The 18,413-nt window shown below is 40.2% G+C and overlaps 1 protein-coding gene across 1 annotated transcript in view; it reads left to right on the top strand.

Annotated features, from left to right (window-relative positions):
• The window catches only part of Gabrg3 (gamma-aminobutyric acid type A receptor subunit gamma 3), a 624,026-nt gene that overhangs the window by 517,219 nt on the left and 88,394 nt on the right, over positions 1-18,413 (top strand).

Genomic DNA, 18,413 nt, shown 5'->3' with positions numbered 1-18,413 from the left:
ATAGGAATGTGACCAACTGCCTAACGCTCCTACTACCTGCTGCTAAACTGCAGCGATTCTCACCACCCAGACCCACCATCATCTCCCATGATAGCTTAAGCTGTGCTTCAAAAATAAACCCTTATGCCTTTGGTTGCCTTTCTTAAGAGGCAATATGTCACAGCAATGAGAAAAATAATCAATAGAGAATTTTTTGTCAAGAACTTGGTCTGTCTCTGAAATAAATTCCACCAGGTTATTCATAGGCCTTTGGAATTGCAAACCAGTTACAGGCATTTGTAGCAGCTATGATATGGGTAGAATTTAATGGATCATTTTCTAAAATGGAGGTTTAAAGACCAGAATGCCAAGAGAAATGCCAACAGTGTAAATATATTTCATGATGTTTCAGAGAAGAACACGCGTCTATTGGGAACTTTACTAGTGGCTTTTCATACTATATTTTTTCTCCCAAAATAATCTGGATGCATTCTGCTTGCATTCTGAGAACTTTATTGATACTGAATCTGAAAGTCAAGACCTAAATGGTTTGGTGAAGGAATTTTTAAGAGAAGATAGAATCTAATTACTACCTATTGCTCTTAGCTAGGTAAGAGAGAGGAAAAAAAGAAGCATCCAAGGCAGAAAGATTTAAAAGAATGACAGAGTACTAAGTACTCTAATTAAGTTGCAGATTAATTAGATATAAAGAAAGTGGCTACAATAGTTATAAGGTTAAGATCATTTATATAAAAGCCTTATACCTTCCCAGAAGCCAAGACTTCACTTCTCAAAAGGCCCAATTTGTGAAGATAAAAATTAACCAGAAAGGAAAAGCCAGAACTATGAATCTCCCCAAAGAGAATCCCTCCTGGAAGACAATAGCTTAGTAACACGTTTCTCAGGTTTAGCCCCTGCATTATTAGCAGAGTTCTCTAGATGAACAGAACCACTGAGATAAGCAAATGTGTATAACACACACACAAACACACACTCACACACACACACATTCACATATCACAGAATCACAACTGAGATCTGAGAATCTGGTAGCTACGTGGTCCTTGAATCTAAGGAACCTCAGCAGGTCCAGTCTGGTGCTAGAATCCCAGATGTTTCCTGGAGAGCTTCCGATCGCTAATCCATTGTGAAAGCTTGGAAGAGGTGGTTCTGATATGAGTGAAAGATTCAGCAGCAGCGGCAGCAAGGTGGAAGGCAAGCAAGCAAAGACAAAAGTCTTCCTTCTGCTGAGCTCTCTTGGTCTGAGCTGCTTTCAGAAGGTGCTGCCCACTGTGAGGATGGGCCTTCCTATGGGGATGGGCCTTCCCATGCCTATCAAGGCAATCAAACTTTGATGTCCATTTTTCTTCCTGGATTTTGGTTTTACTTTGGCCTGATTTTCTTCATATGCCTCCATGACAGGCTATTTCCTCTCTGGTTGTTCCCCTCCATGAGTACTAGTGGTTATATATTAGTCCCTCTTAATTTTACAGTCTGTGGACTGGATATGTGTCCTCACCCTCCCAAGACTCAAGTCATACCCTTTTGGTTTGCTAGTTTTAGAGGGGTAGGCTGTGTCTTTAAATGCATTGGGAGTATGAAAAGAGACCACAACACTGAAATATATTCATGTGAAGGACCTGCCCTCTAGGTTTCAGAACCTTCTGAGTGTCAGCCAGCCTGATGGAAAGTTACAACTGTGGTACTAAGGACCCCACCAAAACTTTGGGGGTGTTGAACTCTATCCCTATAGACCCTCTAGTGGCTGAATACCTTTTCCTTATGCTTAGAGTTTTCAGAGTCTACTTACCCTGAGTTGAGATCTGAGCCTAGCCACCAACAGTGGATCTTTTTCCTCTGAACTCTGAGCTAATGGCCTGCCACCTACATCCTTGGTTTCCCAATGTTCCTTACTCCTTTTTTCACATCATTCCCTGAGGCTATGGGAAACCAACTTACAGCATTTTGACTATTAACTGTTACCTGTCATTATGTTTTTTATGGGTTCTCTCAAGGTCGTACCCTCTCCTGCCCTTTAAGTCATACAGACTGACATGGAGATCTCAATACTTATGGCCTATCCATGGAAGAAATCACTGCCTCCACATTCCACAAGTGGATTTGAGATGGTGTTGTCTGTGGGGTTGTGCTGGCAGGTAGGATCCCTGCTCTCACTTGACCCACTTGAATTTTCTTTTGGAAGCTTCACGTCTTTTCTCCCACATTTTTCAAGCATGTTTTCTGTTCCTTGGTACATTTCCAAAGTTTTTCTCTCTGTCTCTCTCTGTCTCTGACTCTCTCCTTTTCTCTGCCACTGTCTCTCTCTTCTCTGTCTCTGTTTCCCTCCTTCTCTCTGTCTCTCTCTCCTCGTTGTCTCTGACTCTCTTTGTCTCTCCTTATGTCTTTCCACCTCTTTCCTTCTCTGTGTCTCTCTGTCTCTGTCTCTGACCCTCTCTCCCCCTCTCCCTTTCTCCTTCCTTCCCTCCCTCTCTCTATCTCTGGAATCAGTTTTAACTGACTCGCTCCTTCACCCAGTCACACAGAAGCAGTTCCAGTTCTATCACCTTTTCCAGGCGACTCACAGGACATTTCAATTAGCACAGTTGTGTCTTTCCTCTCCCTTTATCTTCAAGCAGTCTTTTAAGTACATTCTCTATTCTGTATGGTCCTCTTCTATTATCTCTGTCCTTACATAGTAGCTTGTGTTATTCTAGAAGTTACCTTTTGAATTACTACATTTTCACAGTCTTATCATTGTTCTGCTTTCATTATTTTCAGAAACTAGGCCACAGAAACACTAATTAACTTCATTTATTTTCATTATTTATGCACTTTTGTAGTCATGCATTTTAATGTTATGTGCACCTAACTCTTCAGCTGTATTTGGCCCATAGTCAGTATTGACTGTGGTCTCTAGTGAGACCTTTGTACTTCCCTGCATTTCTGTGCTGCTCTCTAACAACATTCCCTCTGCTCACCCAGTCATTGAGTTTAGATGCAGAGATGAGACATCCCCCTGCTTGTTTACCTGAAGGTGTGTTTGCCTAATTCGGTAGATTCCTTTTGTAGGTAAAGTTCCCAGATTTACAGAACTTTCTGCACCACATTGAAGGCTTTAGACAAAATCTAAGGAAGCTGGCCAAATCCATCAGATCTCCAATCTTATTTAGCAGAGGGACTTGTCTTTAGTTAGAAGCCAGGAGTTGTCATGGGCACAGTTGGCTTAACAAGAGGCATGGATTGTGCACCTGTCAGTGCTGCTGGATACACTGCTGTCTTCCAGGGGCAGGAGTTCAAGCAGCAGACTCAGCATTCACCACCTTTCTGAGAGAGCACAGCAATCAAACACTGGAAGGTTGGGAAATACTGTAGGTTGGTTGTTCCGGGGAAAATAACTAACTGACATAGGATGCAGTTCTTTAGAAGTACAGCCATGCCTGCACAGTCTTGGCAAACACAAGTCTTACAGTGAGGAAAGGGAGAAGTTCCAGGGTCAGTTCTTTTCCCATGTCTGTTGTGTTCTACCCATTAAATCTCCCAAGTTTCACCTTTTAGCTTCCATGCTTGATGGACAGTGTCCCTTTGTTTCATCTTTAAAGGTGTGTTCTTCAGCATGGTGACATTTCCCTGTAAGAAGCACTTAAAAGAAATTAATTGGTATTCAGGTGAAACCTGTCCAGAAAAAATAAATGACAGCGAGAAAATAGAAAATGCCACAGAAAAGTGTCTGGGGAGGCAGAGAATGAACATGGGCTTTTTCTTTTTTGGGGGGCGGGGGTGGGGGTTTTCACTTTATTTTCATGGAGCAGAGTATCATAAAGGAAGTCAGGGTGGGAACACAAAGCAGGAACTAGAGGCAGGAACTGATGCGGAAGCCATAGAGGCATGTTGTCTGATGCATGCTTGCCATAGTTTACTTAGCCTGCTTTCTTATTACACCCAGGACCAACATCCCAGGTCTGATGAGTCCGATCACAGAGAGCTGAGCCTTTGCACCACTTCCCACAGGCCCATCTGGTGGGGGCATTCACAGTTGAGGTTTCCTCTTCTGAAATGCCTCTAGCTTGTGTCCATTTAAGAATTATTGTTGGTGAAGTGGTAGCCTTTAATCTCAGCAATAGGAAGACAGAGACTCTTTGTGAGTTGGACACCAGTCTAGTCTGTGCACATGGAGTCTTCTCCCTTGTTTTAGATGACATCATCACATAAGTGGGGTCTTACAGATTATGACTTTTGAAGACTGACTTTTTCATTCAATGTGACGCCTTTAGGAATCATTCAGGCTTCTGCCATGTGCCAGTAGCTAGTTCCTTTTTTGGTACTGGGCAGCACATCATTGTGCCAATAAACCATGGTCCAATCATTTACCTGTCAAGGAAGTTTGGACTGGTAATTCTAATGCATACTGTCATTAAATATTTGTTTACAGGCTTTAGAAACCTGAGTTATATTCTTTAGAGTAAGTATCCTATGTGAAATACTTGTCAGATCACATGGTATAGTCATGGTTTTCCTTTTCCTGAAGCTGGTGAACCATTTTCCGGAATAATGATGAGTTTGTTTCTTGTCATAACATCAGAGAATTATACTTATTTGAGTCCTCATCAGCATTTGGTTTTCACAGCATTGTTTATTCTAGACATGCTTGTAGATGTGTGACACATTTTTATTGGATACTTTCTTTATTTACATTACAAATGCTGTCCACTTTCCAGGTTTCCCCTCTGGAAACTACCTCTCCCTTTCCCCTCTCCCTGCTTCGATGAGAGTGTACCCCTGCCTACCTACCCACTCCCTCCCACCACCCTGCCCTAGCATTTTCCTACACAGGAGCATGAAATCTTCACAGGACCAAGGGCCTCTCCAGCCATCTGCCACTGTATTTGTCATGTTCTGGAAGAGCGTCTAAGGAGACAGATATACCAGGCTCCTGGCAGCATGCATTTCTTGGCATCTGTAATAGTGTCTGGGTTTGGTGACTATATATGGGATGGATCCCCAAGTGGGGCAGTCTCTGGATGACCTTGCCTTCAGTCTCTGCTCCATACTTTGTCTTCCTATCTCCTCCTGTGAATATTTTGTTCCCTATTCTAAGAGGTACTGAAGCATTCACACTTTGGTCTTACTTCTTTTTGAGCTTCATGTGGCCTGCAAATTGTATCTTGGGTAAGCCGAGCTTCTGGGTATCCACTTATCAGTGAGTGCATACCATGTGGGTTCTTGTGTGATTAGGTTACCTCATTCAGGATTTTTTCTAGTTCTGTCTACTTGCCTAAGAATTTCAGGGTCATTATTTTTAATAGCTGAGTAGTACTCCATTATGTAAATATACAAGACTTTCTGTATTCATTCCTCTGTTGAAAGACATCTGGGTTGTTTCCAGCTTCTGGCTGTTTTAAACAAGGCTGCTATGAACATAGTGTAGCATGTATCCTTGTTATATGATGGAGCATCTTTTGGATATATGCCCAGGAGTGGTATAGCTGGGTCCTCAGGTAGAACCATTTCCAATTGTCTGAGGAAACACCAGACTGATTTCTATAGTACTTGTACCTGCTTGCAATCCCATAAGCAATGGAAGAGTGTTCCTCTTTCTGCACATTCTTGCCAGCATCTTCTGTCACCTGAGTTTTTGATTTTAGACATTCTGACTTGTTTTGATTTGCATTTCTCTGATGACTAAGGATGTTGAACATTTCCTTAGGTGCTTCATGGCCATTTGATTTTCCTCAGTTGAGAATTGTTTAGCTCTGTACCCCATTTTAATAGGGTTATTTGATTCTCTGGAATCTAACTTCTTGAATTTTTTGTTTATATTGGATATTAGCCCTCTATCAGATGCAGAATTGGTAGAGATCTTTTCCCAATCTGTTGGTTGCCATTTTGTTCTATTGACTGTTTGCATTACAGAAGATTTGCAATTTTATGAGGTCCCATTTGTCAATTGTTAATCTTAGTGCATAAGCTATTGGTGTTCTGTTCAAGAATCTTCCCCCTATGCCCGTTGTTTGAGACTCTTCCATACTTTGTCTTCTATTAGTCTCAGTTTATCTGATTTTATGTGGAGGTCTTTGATCAACTTGGATTTGAGCTTTGTACAAGGAGATAAAAATGGATTGATTTGCATTCTACGTGCTGACCTCCAGTTGAACTAGCACCATATGTTCAAAATGCTGTCTTTTTCCACTGGATGATTTTAGTTCCTTTGCCAAAGATCAGGTGACCATAGGTGTGTGAGTTCATTTCTGGGGCTTCAGTTTTATTCTACTGATCTACCTACTCATCTCTGTACCAATACCATACAGTTTTTTATCACTATTGCTTTGTAATACAGTTTGTAGTTAGGGATGGTGATTCCCCCAGAAGTTCTTTTGTTGTTGAGTATAGTTTTTCTTATCCTGGATTTTTTGATATTCAAAATGAATTTGCAAATTGCTCTTTCTAACTCTATGAAGAATTGAGTTGGAATTTTGATGGGGATTGCATTGAATCTGTAGATTGCTTTGGCAAGATGGCCATTTTTACTAAACCACACAAAAACCTAACAAAGAAAGAGAACTTCAGGCCAATTTCCCTTATGAATGTCAATGCCAAAATACTCAATATAATTCTCACAAACCAAATCCAAGAACACACCAAAACAATCAACCATCATGATCAAGTAGACTTCATCCCAGGGATGTAAGGATGGTTCAATATATGGAAATCCATCAATGTAATGCACTTTATAAACAAACTCAAAGGAAAAAAAATGATCATTTCATTAGATGCCGAGAAAGCATTGACAATATTCAACACCCCTTCCTGATAAAAGTCTTGGAAACATCAGAAATTCAAGGTCCATACCTAAACATAGTAAAAGCAATATGTAACAAACCAGTAGCCAACATCAAACTAAATGGAGAGAAACTTGAAGCAATCCCATTGAAATCAGGGACTAGACAGGGCTGCCACTTTCTCCCTACCTATTCAATATAGTATTTGAAGACCTAGCCAGAGCAATTAGACAACAAAAAGAGATCAAAGGGATAGAAATTAGAAAAGAAGAGGCCAAAATATCATTGTTTGCAGATAATATGATAGTATATTTAAGTGACCCCAAAAATTCCACCAGAGAACTCCTAAACCTGATAAAAATTATCTTCAGCAAAGTGATTGGATATAAAATTAACTCAAACAAATCAGTCACCTTCCTCTACTCAAAGGAAAAACAGTCTGAGAAAGAAATTAGATAAAGGACACCCTTCACAATAGTCACAAATAATATAAAATACCTTGGTGTGACTCTAACCAAGCAAGTGAAAGATCTGTATGACAAAAATGTCAAGTCTCTGAAGAAAAAAACCAAAGATCTCAGAAGATAGAAAGGCTTCTCATGCTCATGGTTTGGCAGGAACATGGGCTTTTTCATCCTGCTAAAGAAAACAGGGAGACACTGTAAGAGCAATGCTACATTAGGAGACCATCATTGCAGGTACAAACCCACCCCTATATTTTGTCCTCTATCCTGATCACATGTTCCCCACACCAGGTCTTCCTAGGTTAGTGCATCTTCCCTTATGCTCTCCTTTTCCTGACCTGACTATGACCTATATAAAAGGAGTATAATCCTTTCTTGTCACCATTTCCTGGATTGAACAGACGTGGTCAGAGCAAATGAAGACAGAAAGTGAGGATGAAGGGATTCGTGATTTTCTTTTCTTTTTTTTATATAATAGTTATTTATTTATTTATTTATTTTATTAACTTGAGTATTTCTTATTTACATTTTGAGTGTTATTCCCTTTCCCGGTTTCCAGGCCAACATCCCCCTAACCCATCCCCCTCCCCTCCTTTATGGGTGTTCCCCTCCCCACCCTCCCCCCATTGCCGCCCTCCCCCCAACAATCTAGTTCACTGGGGGTTCAGTCTTAGCAGGACCCAGGGCTTCCCCTTCCACTGGTGCTCTTACTAGGATATTCATTGCTACCTATGAGGTCAGAGTCCAGGGTCAGTCCATGTATAGTCTTTAGGTAGTGGCTTAGTCCCTGGAAGCTCTGGTTGCTTGGCATTGTTGTACATATGGGGTCTCAAGCCCCTTCAAGCTCTTCCAGTTCTTTCTCTGATTCCTTCAACGGGGGTCCTATTTTCAGTTCAGTGGTTTGCTGCTGGCATTCGCCTCTGTATTTGCTGTATTCTGGCTGTGTCTCTCAGGAGCGATCTACATCCGGCTCCTGTCGGTCTGCACTTCTTTGCTTCATCCACCTTGTCTAATTGGATGGCTGTATATGTATGGGCCACATGTGGGGCAGGCTCTGAATGGGTGTTCCTTCTGTGTCTGTTTTAATCTTTGCCTCTCTATTCCCTGCCAAGGGTATTCTTGTTCCCCTTTTAAAGAAGGAGTGAAGCATTCACATTTTGATCATCCGTCTTGAGTTTCATTTGTTCTAGGCATCTAGGGTAATTCAAGCATTTGGGCTAATAGCCACTTATCAATGAGTGCATACCATGTGTGTCTTTCTGTGATTGGGTTACCTCACTCAGGATGATATTTTCCAGTTCCAACCATTTGCCTACAGATTTGATAGTCATTGTTTTTGATAGCTGAGTAATATTCCATTGTGTAGATGTACCACATTTTCTGTATCCATTCCTCTGTTGAAGGGCATCTCGGTTCTTTCCATTTTCTGGCTATTATAAATAAGGCTGCGATGAACATAGTGGAGCACGTGTCTTTTTTATATGTTGGGGCATCTTTTGGGTATATGCCCAAGAGAGGTAGTTCAATGTCCAATTTTCTGAGGAACCTCCAGACTGATTTCCAGAATGGTTGTATCAGTCTGCAATCCCACCAACAATGGAGGAGTGTTCCTCTTTCTCCGCATTCTCGCCAGCATTTGCTGTCACCTGACTTTTTGATCTTAGCCATTCTCACTGGTGTGAGGTGAAATCTCAGGGTTGTTTTGATTTGCATTTCCCTTATGACTAAAGATGTTGAACATTTCTTTAGGTGTTTCTCAGCCATTCGGCATTCCTCAGCTGTGAATTCTTTGTTTAGCTCTGAACCCCATTTTTAATAGGGTTATTTGTCTCCCTGCAGTCTAACTTCTTGAGTTCTTTGTATATTTTGGATATAAGGCCTCTATCTGTTGTAGGATTGGTAAAGATCTTTTCCCAATCTGTTGATTGCCATTTTGTCCTAACCACAGTGTCCTTTGCCTTACAGAAGCTTTGCAGTTTTATGAGATCCCATTTGTTGATTCTTGATCTTAAAGCATAAGCCATTGGTGTTTTGTTCAGGAAATTTTTTCCAGTGCCCATGTGTTCCAGATGCTTCCCTAGTTTTTCTTCTATTTGTTTGAGTGATTCATGATTTTCTATAGATCCGATAGCCACACCGAGGGCAGTATCATCCTGTGCGAAGCCATATTCAGAGACAAGTTGTAGTGGATCTTTTAGTGAGGCATATGGAGTACATGAGGAGCATCAATAGATCCAGACAGTAGAAGATTCTAGTCTGAGTGCAGGCTGAAACTTTCAGCCATTCCTCGTTATCACCATCTTCCTCTCATTGTGGTAGATTGCCTTTTTGTCTTATTGATCTGAAGTCTCTGGATTAAACTTTGGTCTTCACTCATGCTATACAAGTGTTCTTCTCTGAGCTAGACCCCAGTCCATGATGGTGGATTGGAAGATGTAAGGATTTATACAGATAGGCTATATAGCATTAAGTTGTGGATGCTGTGCAGCGTATTTGTATGTGTACTGGACAGTGTTTGGTTGATTGTTATCATTCTCACAGATGAAGCCTGGCTTATTTATCAGCTACCAATGCATTGCACTAGACCACCATTCCTGACATGATGATTATTCAGGTCCAATATTTCGTATTTGGAATAAGGAGCAGTGATAGAGTGCATGTCAGTCAGTGGTTCTTTGCCAGGGCCATGGAAAAGACAGATGGCTGAGACTGTGAGAATGCCCCACTGCTGCACTGCTGACGGCTTTGCATGGCTGCCATTGTGTTGTCTTTATAGAGCAAATGAAGAAAATTCTCTGTCCCCTGGACTGAATAACAGCAAGTGTCTCCCACTAATAAGTAAAAATGTGTTCTAGCCCCTGTAACCACTGTATCCCCATGCACTGTGTAAGAAAGCCGTGCCTGGAGGACCCCTATATGTCATAAGGTGTCAAGTTCCCAACTTGGGATTCCTGAGCCGGTTGAAGTTGAAGTAGACCAAATTAAAGTTTCTCTTTAGGTATCAAACTCATGCATTAATGGGTGGGGGATTTAATTCAGTGGTAGAGTGCTTGGCTAGCAAGCACAAGGCCCTGTGTTCAGTCCTCAGCTCCAAGAGAGAGAGAGAGAGAGAGAGAGAGAGAGAGAGAGAGAGAGAGAGAGAGAAGAAAAAAGAAAGAAAAATGAAAAAAAGAAAAAAAGAAGAAAAAGAGAACACACTCATGTTTTAAAAGAATACATTGCCAAATTCTTCATCTTTTATGGCTTTAAAGGAGTGATGCTTAATATATTTCATCAAAGTGCATTTGAGTTGTGGTTCTGATTACTATTAATTACAGACAAGGAGTGGAGCATAATCAGCTAATGAAGCTGGGGTGGCCTCCCCTAGCATGTGGGCCTTCATATAACCAGAATCCATAGTCAATATGGGGTCTTATTCAGAAGAACCTGATTTTCACAGGAGAATAGCTTTGAAGTATTCAATCGGAGAGAATGCATAATCGCAAAGATCAATTAGGACATACTACCAGGCCTACGGGAGAGTTGAGAAGGGCTGGACGAATGTACGAAGGAAGATGCTGAGCAAGTGTGGTCCACTGGAACCATTCTGATGACCAAATGAAGCAGCAAACGGAACATCAACTGCATGCCAGGTGGAATGGTAGTCTGTGTACCAAACAAACGAGGAGATGAAAATAAACAAGGTTCCTTTACAAAAGACAATAGGTATGTTGTAAATATTTTGCAATGTGTGTCCATAAATTGGATCTGAAATTAGGTAATGGGGGAACAGCATAGATCAAGAAAGCATTTTGCATAGATATGGGTGACAGCAACATAAAATAATACATAGAATAATTGCTTGTAAATGCACCTCATTTTCATCTGCATGCCAGCTATGACATAATTATCCACATAATTGTGCCTGAAAATATATTTTGAGTGCACTTGCTAGCACTAGGGTTTGATGATAGTGTATTATAGGTTCTAAAAAACTTTGATTCAAGTCAATTTGCAGGCTTTGATGAGTGCAAATTACAGAATCCCCATCAGAGAGAGCTGAACAAAAGCAAGGCAAGGATTTCTGTGAGTGCACTGAGGTTCCCGTATACACAGCCTTTTATGGTTCACATCCTGAGATGTCTTGATGGAAAGGATTGCTCTCAGAGAGTCTGCAGAGCCACAGAACTGCAAAGTTACTAAGAAAACAAAACTTCTTTAAATACATCTAGTTTAAAAACAAAGTATAACAGTTTCCCAAATTGTGTGCTTCCCTGTAAACTTTCACGTATATTCAGAATACGCTGGAGACATAAAATTTAGTGAGTTTGTCATATTTTTCAGAGCTTTAATGTAGCTTTGAATCTGATGCCTCTGGGAAAGTGTGCTGTCCAATATAGGCATGTATCAAATGGCTTCTCTACCTTTCTTTTTGTATTCATTCTTCATCGTTCCCTCATTCTCCCATGTACCCGGGACCTTGCTACACAATTAAAGGGACGAAAAGACCACATGACCTCTCAGCATTCAATCAAGGGCAGAGCTCAGCAGATTCCTTTTATCTTACCTGACTTCTGCCAGGGACCCTTCCAGATAACAGTGATGCAATAAAATTCCTTTTAAGAAATACTTCTTTGGGGCAGGAATGATAGTTCAGATGGTAAGAGCTCTTCCAGAGGACCTGAGGCATTCATTTCCTACCTGTCTCTGACTCCAGTCCCAGGGGAATCTGATGTTGTCTTCTGTCCTTTAAGGATAGATACATTGTCCTCAATGTGAGACACATCTGCCTAGAGACAAACAATCTTACACACACACACACACACACACACACACACACACACACACATTAAAATAAAGGAGCAAAAAATTTAAAATCATTTTAGTTGGAAACTTTCAGATGGTGAATTCAATCAAGGAAAATGTAAAACAAAACAATGCTTTTGTAAATGTTGCTTTTTATACAAGCCAGGAAAGAGAGTTTTGTTACTCTGATTTTTTTTTATGTTGACCAAAGTAAGTCAGAAAATCTAGTTTAAGTTAAGAAAGAATTAGGAAGAAAAACAATTTTTCTGGTATGTTGGCACTACTTCTTGGGAATTGTTAGCTTATGTGATCAGAGGCAAAAGAAGTCCCCCATGTCATCATGACAGACTGTTGAATGGATGGCTGACCTAAAGCTATAAATAAAAATTTCCATGTAATGGATCGCACTATAATTTTCAACAAAATTTTCATACAGCTCAGTTTGAAAGAATTTAATGTTCACTTTTTTGTTTGTTTTTATTATTTAGTTAATTAGTTAGTTAGTTCTACACTCCAGATTTCTTTCCCCTCCTGATTCAACCCCTGACTGTTCCACATCCCATACCTCCTTCTCCCCCTGTCTCCACCAGGATGTCCTCACCCCACCCACCCCACCAGACCTTTAAACTTCCTGGAGCCTCCAGGCTCCTGAGGGTTAGGTGCATCTTCTCCAACTGAATCCAGACCTGGGAGTCCTCCACTGTATATGTGTCAGAGGCTTCATCTCAGCTGGTGTATGCTGCTTGGTTGCTGATCCAGTGTTGGAGAGATCTCGGGGGTGGGGGTGGGGGTGGGGAGTACAGGTTAATTGAGACTGCTGGTCCTCCTACAGGGTTCCCTTCTTCATCACCTTCCTCCAGCTTTTCATTAATTCAACCAGAGGACTCAGTAGCTTCTGTTCATTGATTGGGTGCACATATCTGCATCTGACTCTTTCAGCTGCTTGTTGGGTCTTTTGTAGGGCAGTCATGATAGATCCTGTTTTGTGAACTCACCATAGCTTCAGTAATGGTGTCAGGTCTTGGGGTTTCCCCTTGAGCTGGATCTCACTTTGGACCTGTCACTGGGCCTTCTTTTCCTAAGGGTCTTCTCCATTTTCATCCCTCCATTTCTTTCAGACAGGAAGAATTATGGGTCAGAGCTTTGACAATGGGTTAGCAACCCCATCCCTCACCTGATTCCCTGTCTTTCTGCTGGAGGTGGGTTCAATAAGTTCCCTCTCCTACTGTAGAGCCATTCATCTAGGGTCCCCCCTTTGAGTCCTGAGAGTCTCTCACTTCCCAGGTCTCTGGTACATTCTAGAGCATGCTCCCAAACTCTTTCCTCCCAAGGTTGCCTGTTTCCATTCTTTATGCTGGACCTCAGGGCTTCGTTCCTTTTCCCCTACCCAATACCAGATCATGTTCTCCTCTCTCCCTACACCTATCCCCTTTCCCTTCCCTTTCCCTCCCTTTCCCTGTACTTGCTTTCATCTCCCTTTCAAGTGGGACTGAGACATCCTCACTTGTGCCCTTCAGCTTGTTGATCTTTTTCAGTTCTTTGGGTATTCTGTACTTTTTTTTGACTAATATCACTTATTAGTGAGAACATACCATGCATGTCCTTTTGGGTCTGAGTTACCTCACTCTGGATGATATTTTCTATTTCCATCCATTTGCCTGCAAAACTCAGGATTTCCTCGTTCTTAATAGCTGAGTAATATTCCTTTGCGTAAATGAACCACATTTTCTGTATCCATTTTTCTGTTGTGGGACATCTGGGTTTTTTTCCAGCTGCTGGCTATCATAAATAAGGCTATTATAAACATAGTGGAACATGTACCCCTGTGGCATGGTGGAGCACCTTTTGGTTATATTCCCAAGAGTGGTATTGCTAGGTCTTCAGATAAGTCTATTTCCAATTTTCTGTGAAACCTCCAAATTGATTTCCAGAGTGGTTGTAACAGTTTGCAATCTCACCAGCAATGAAGGGTGTTCCTCTTTCTCCACATCTTTGCCAACATGTGTTGTCACCTGAGGTTTTGATCTTAGCCACTCTGACTGGTATAAGGTGGAATCTCAGGGTCGTTTTGATTTGCATTTATCTGATCACTAAAGACTTTGACCATTTCTTTACATGCTTCTCAGCCATTTGAGATTCCTCTGTTATGAATTCTTGGTTCAGTTTTATACCCCATTTTTTGATTGAGTTGTTTGGTTTCTCGATGGTTAGCTTCTCAAGTTCTTTATATATTTTGGATATTAACTCTCTATCAGACGTGGCATTAATTAAGATTTTTTTCCCAATCTGTAGGATGCCTATTTGTCTTATTGACTATTTCCTTTGCCTTACAGAAGTTTTCCAGTTTCATGAGGTCCCATTTATCAATTATTGACCTTAGGGCATGAGCCATTGGAGTTCTGTTTAGGAAATCTCTCCCTGTGTCAATGAGTTCAAGGCTCTTTCCCACTTTTTCTTCTATTAAACCAGTGTATCTGGTTTTATGTTGGGGTCCTTGATCCACTTGGACTTGAATTTTGTGCATGGTGACAAAAAGGGTTAATTTTTGTTTTTCTACATACAGACATACAGACATTTCTACATACAGACCAGAACCATTTATTGAAGATGCTTTCCTTTTTCCATTGTATATTTTTGGCTTCTTTGTCAAAGATCAAGTGTGCATAAGTGCGAGGTTTTATTATTGAGTCTTCAATTCTATTCTGATAATCAACCTATCACTATTGCTCTATAATAGAACTTGAGGTCAGAGATGGTGATTCTTTTATTGTTAAGAAGTGTTTCCACTATTCTGGGTTTTTGCCTTCCCAAATAGATTTAGAATTGCTCTTTTCATGTCTTTGAATAATTGTGTTGGGGTTTTGGTGGGGATTGGACTGAATTTATAGATCATCTTTGGTAGGATGACCATTTTTACTATGTTAATTGTGCCAATCCATGAGCATGGAAGATCTCTCCATTTTCTGAAATCTTCTTCAATTTCTTTCTTGAGATATTTGGAGTTCTTATGGTTAATACACTCTTTACGTTGCATTTTTTAAAGCATCTGAAATTCTTTGCAAATTTACTGTTTGTACTTTTTCTGAGTCCACAAATGTCAGTATTTTAAATAACAAAAATAATTGAAGCATAATTTTGCAAACTACCATCAGGCATCTTATTCCATAGAGATTTTGAATGTATGTTTAACTAAGTGGAAAAACTGTCTGGAAGATGCCACCCCTTAGAGATGGATTTTCATAAGCCTTGGATGAGATATGTACTTTGCAGATTACCTTCTTGTCATGATTCTTCTCATGTTTGTATGCTCTGTATGTCCCTTCAAGTTATCAAAATACAAAAAAAAATTCACCAGCCAATTTCCCTGATAGAGATAGAAAATTCCTTTTGTTGGCCAAATAAATCCAGTAGTCCTTAGAAAGGGTGATATACCACAGTCAGGTGATGCTTATCCTTGGTACTCAATGAGTCTGTGTGAAAAGTAAAGGCATGATTCAGCACATGGAAAGAATGAAGAAGAGAAACCAGATTATCACACAAAGTATGGAGAACCCTTTTGGAAAAATTCTATATCCTCCCAAGGTTGGGAAAAAAAACTCTCTAAAACTGTCTGATACCGATTGAATATGCTTCAACACGATGAAGGTCAGATATGGCAAATTTACAGTTAACATCAAAATGAAAGTGCCCCAACCTGCAGGGCAGTCAGCAGAGAATGGGGACCACCTAGGAGAGAATGAGGGACAAGAGACACGAAGAAGGACACCAAGACAGAAGTCTGATCAAGGCAACAATTTTATTTTTTCTCAAGGCTGAATTTATATCATAACAGGGGTAACAGAGAGAGGGGGGAAGTGGGAAACATTTATGCAAGCCAAGAACACAGTACTCATATGGTCACCTGATGTCAACAGGATGTTCCTTTTTCAGAAAGGTTACAGGTTTGTCATATCATTAGTCAGCAGGATGTTGGTTTCTCAGAAAGGTTACAGGTCATATCATTGGGCATTCTGACGTTAGATGTATTTCTCAGCAAGGTCACAACTTTGTCATATCATTAGTCATCCTGACCACCAAATTTGTATTAGTCTTCTGCAGCTGGCTGGGGATTTTCTATGAACCTAGTCATACTTAACTATAACTATACTATTAATATCAATAATTGAGAGTTTTAAGGGCATTGCTCCCAAAATGAAAAATAGGCTGTATAGACAACAAAGAGTTAATACCCCACATATATATGGAATTCAATTTAATAGAAAAAAAGAGAGAGAAAACACTTTTTTAAAGGAGGGGTATTTGCATTCCAGAAAGTATCTGAAGGGACTGCCTACAGTGTTCTGGCAGACTGAAAACAGAAAACCACAGTAGGTCTGATATGCCACACTCCTTCAGAACTTCAGGCATACAAAGCCACACACAGAAATACTGACTCCAAAAGCAACAAGGATGGGATTGTGGTGTGCAACATAGTACATAACAGATAAGACTAGCAAAAGTGACATTTGAACTCAGAAACCCTTATCTCCTGGAAGACACACTCACTAGTCTAAATTTGGGAGCCAAGTGTCCTCCACATGCCATGCCCTCCTTTCCAGCCATTTACAGTAGTGGAGAATGATTTAAAATGGAATATGAAGGGAATGAGTGGTCAAATCTCCCCAAATGGGAAGAAATACTAAGAAGATTATACACTTTTTTGTGTATTTTAAATTTTTTACTTTAATTTTACATTTTAATTTTTTACTTTTAAATTTTTATGCTTTAACTGCTTTCCCTCCCCCCTTCACATTCTTTTTTTTTCATCTTTATTAACTTGAGTAATTCTTATTTACATTTTGATTGTTATTCCCCTTCCCGGTTTCCAGTCCAACATCCCACTAACCCCTTCTCCTTCCCCTCCCCCTCCCCTTCTCTATTGGTGTTCCCCTCCCCACCCTCCCCCATTACTGCCCTCCCCGCAACAATCATGTTCACTGGGGGTTCAGTCTTAGCAGGACCCAGGGCTTCCCCTTCCACTGGTGCTCTTACTAGGATATTCATTGCTACATATGCATTTACCTGCTTTTTTATGTTTTAATTTGTTGTGTTTTAATTTGTACGCATTATCATTGTTTTAAGATTTTATGTTATTTTATTGGAATATTTTGTGCATGTAAGGATCAGAAGAGAGCATCAGATTCCCCTAGGGCTGAATTTTAGACAATTGTTATCTGCTATATGACTGTTGGGGATTGAACCCAGGTCCTCTCGAAGAGCAGCCCATGTTTTTAACCCCTGAGCCATGTCTTCACCACCTGTAAGTTCATTGTAAAAATCTTTTACCTGGTGTTTCTTTCTTTAAACTAAATACATGACATTTTCTCTACTGCTTTTCACCTCTATTCCATACAATTTCCATTTCATTCCTGACTCCTGTTTCTCTTTTTCCATTCCCTCTCTACTTCTCTAATTAAAAGTGAATCACTTGATGCTAAAATGTTAAAAACCATAAACTGTAACTTCTACAATGAATCCACTATTTCTGAAGGCACAGTGTTGTCTATTGCAAAACACTGGAGGTACTGTTAATTCATATATTTCTTGCTGGAGTTAACGTCACCCTAGAGCACAATTCCAGTGAAAGAGCTTAACAGAATTAATCACATAAAATAGAACGAACAGAACAAAATGGAAAAGAAAGGAGAAAAAATGGAGTATACATTTCTGCCAACAAATGCAGAAGGTACCTGTTGAATCTGGTTTTGGTGTTTGTATGTATATGATTTTAGGACTGACCATTTTGAATTGGATAACCAATTGTGGGCTCATCTTTGGAAGAAACAAATTTCTCCTCTCTCATTAGTCATTAATTGCTCATAGCTGTTTAGCTAGTGCTCAGACCCCCATTCCTGTGAGATTTTTACCTTTCTGCATTAGCATGTTTATTAGGTGGTTATTATTATTATTATTATTATTATTATTATTATTATTATTATTTAGGAATTGTTTAGGCCTGATGGTTCTAGGTTCTATAAGAAAGCATGCTGAACAAGCCCTGAGGAGCATGCCAATAAGCAGCATTCCTCCATGGCCTCTACATCAGCTCCTTTATTCAGGTTCCTGCCCTGAATTTCTGCCCTAACTCCTTTATAAAGGACTGAGATCAGGACATATAAGTGGAAATAAATACTTTGTTCCCCAAGTTTCTTTTGGGCATGGTGATTCATCACAGCAATGGAACACAGACAACAATCCAGTATGACACCTCTGAAGCTCCCAATTTCTCAAAATCAGAAAAGACAGATAGCTGAAATGCTAAATGTGATTTCTATAGAGAAGACTCAAAGAAGCAGATAAATGAAATAAGAAAAATCAATTCTATACCAAAGAAAGTCTAAATAGTCAGCCAAAAAATCTCTTAAAGCTG

The sequence above is a fragment of the Rattus norvegicus genome, chromosome 1, assembly GCF_021556685.1.
Source record: "Rattus norvegicus strain SHRSP/BbbUtx chromosome 1, alternate assembly SHRSP_T2T, whole genome shotgun sequence".
Classification (NCBI taxonomy): Eukaryota; Metazoa; Chordata; class Mammalia; order Rodentia; family Muridae; genus Rattus; species Rattus norvegicus.
The sequence above is the reverse complement of the archived record's forward strand: the minus strand, read 5'-3'. Positions and strand labels throughout refer to the sequence as shown.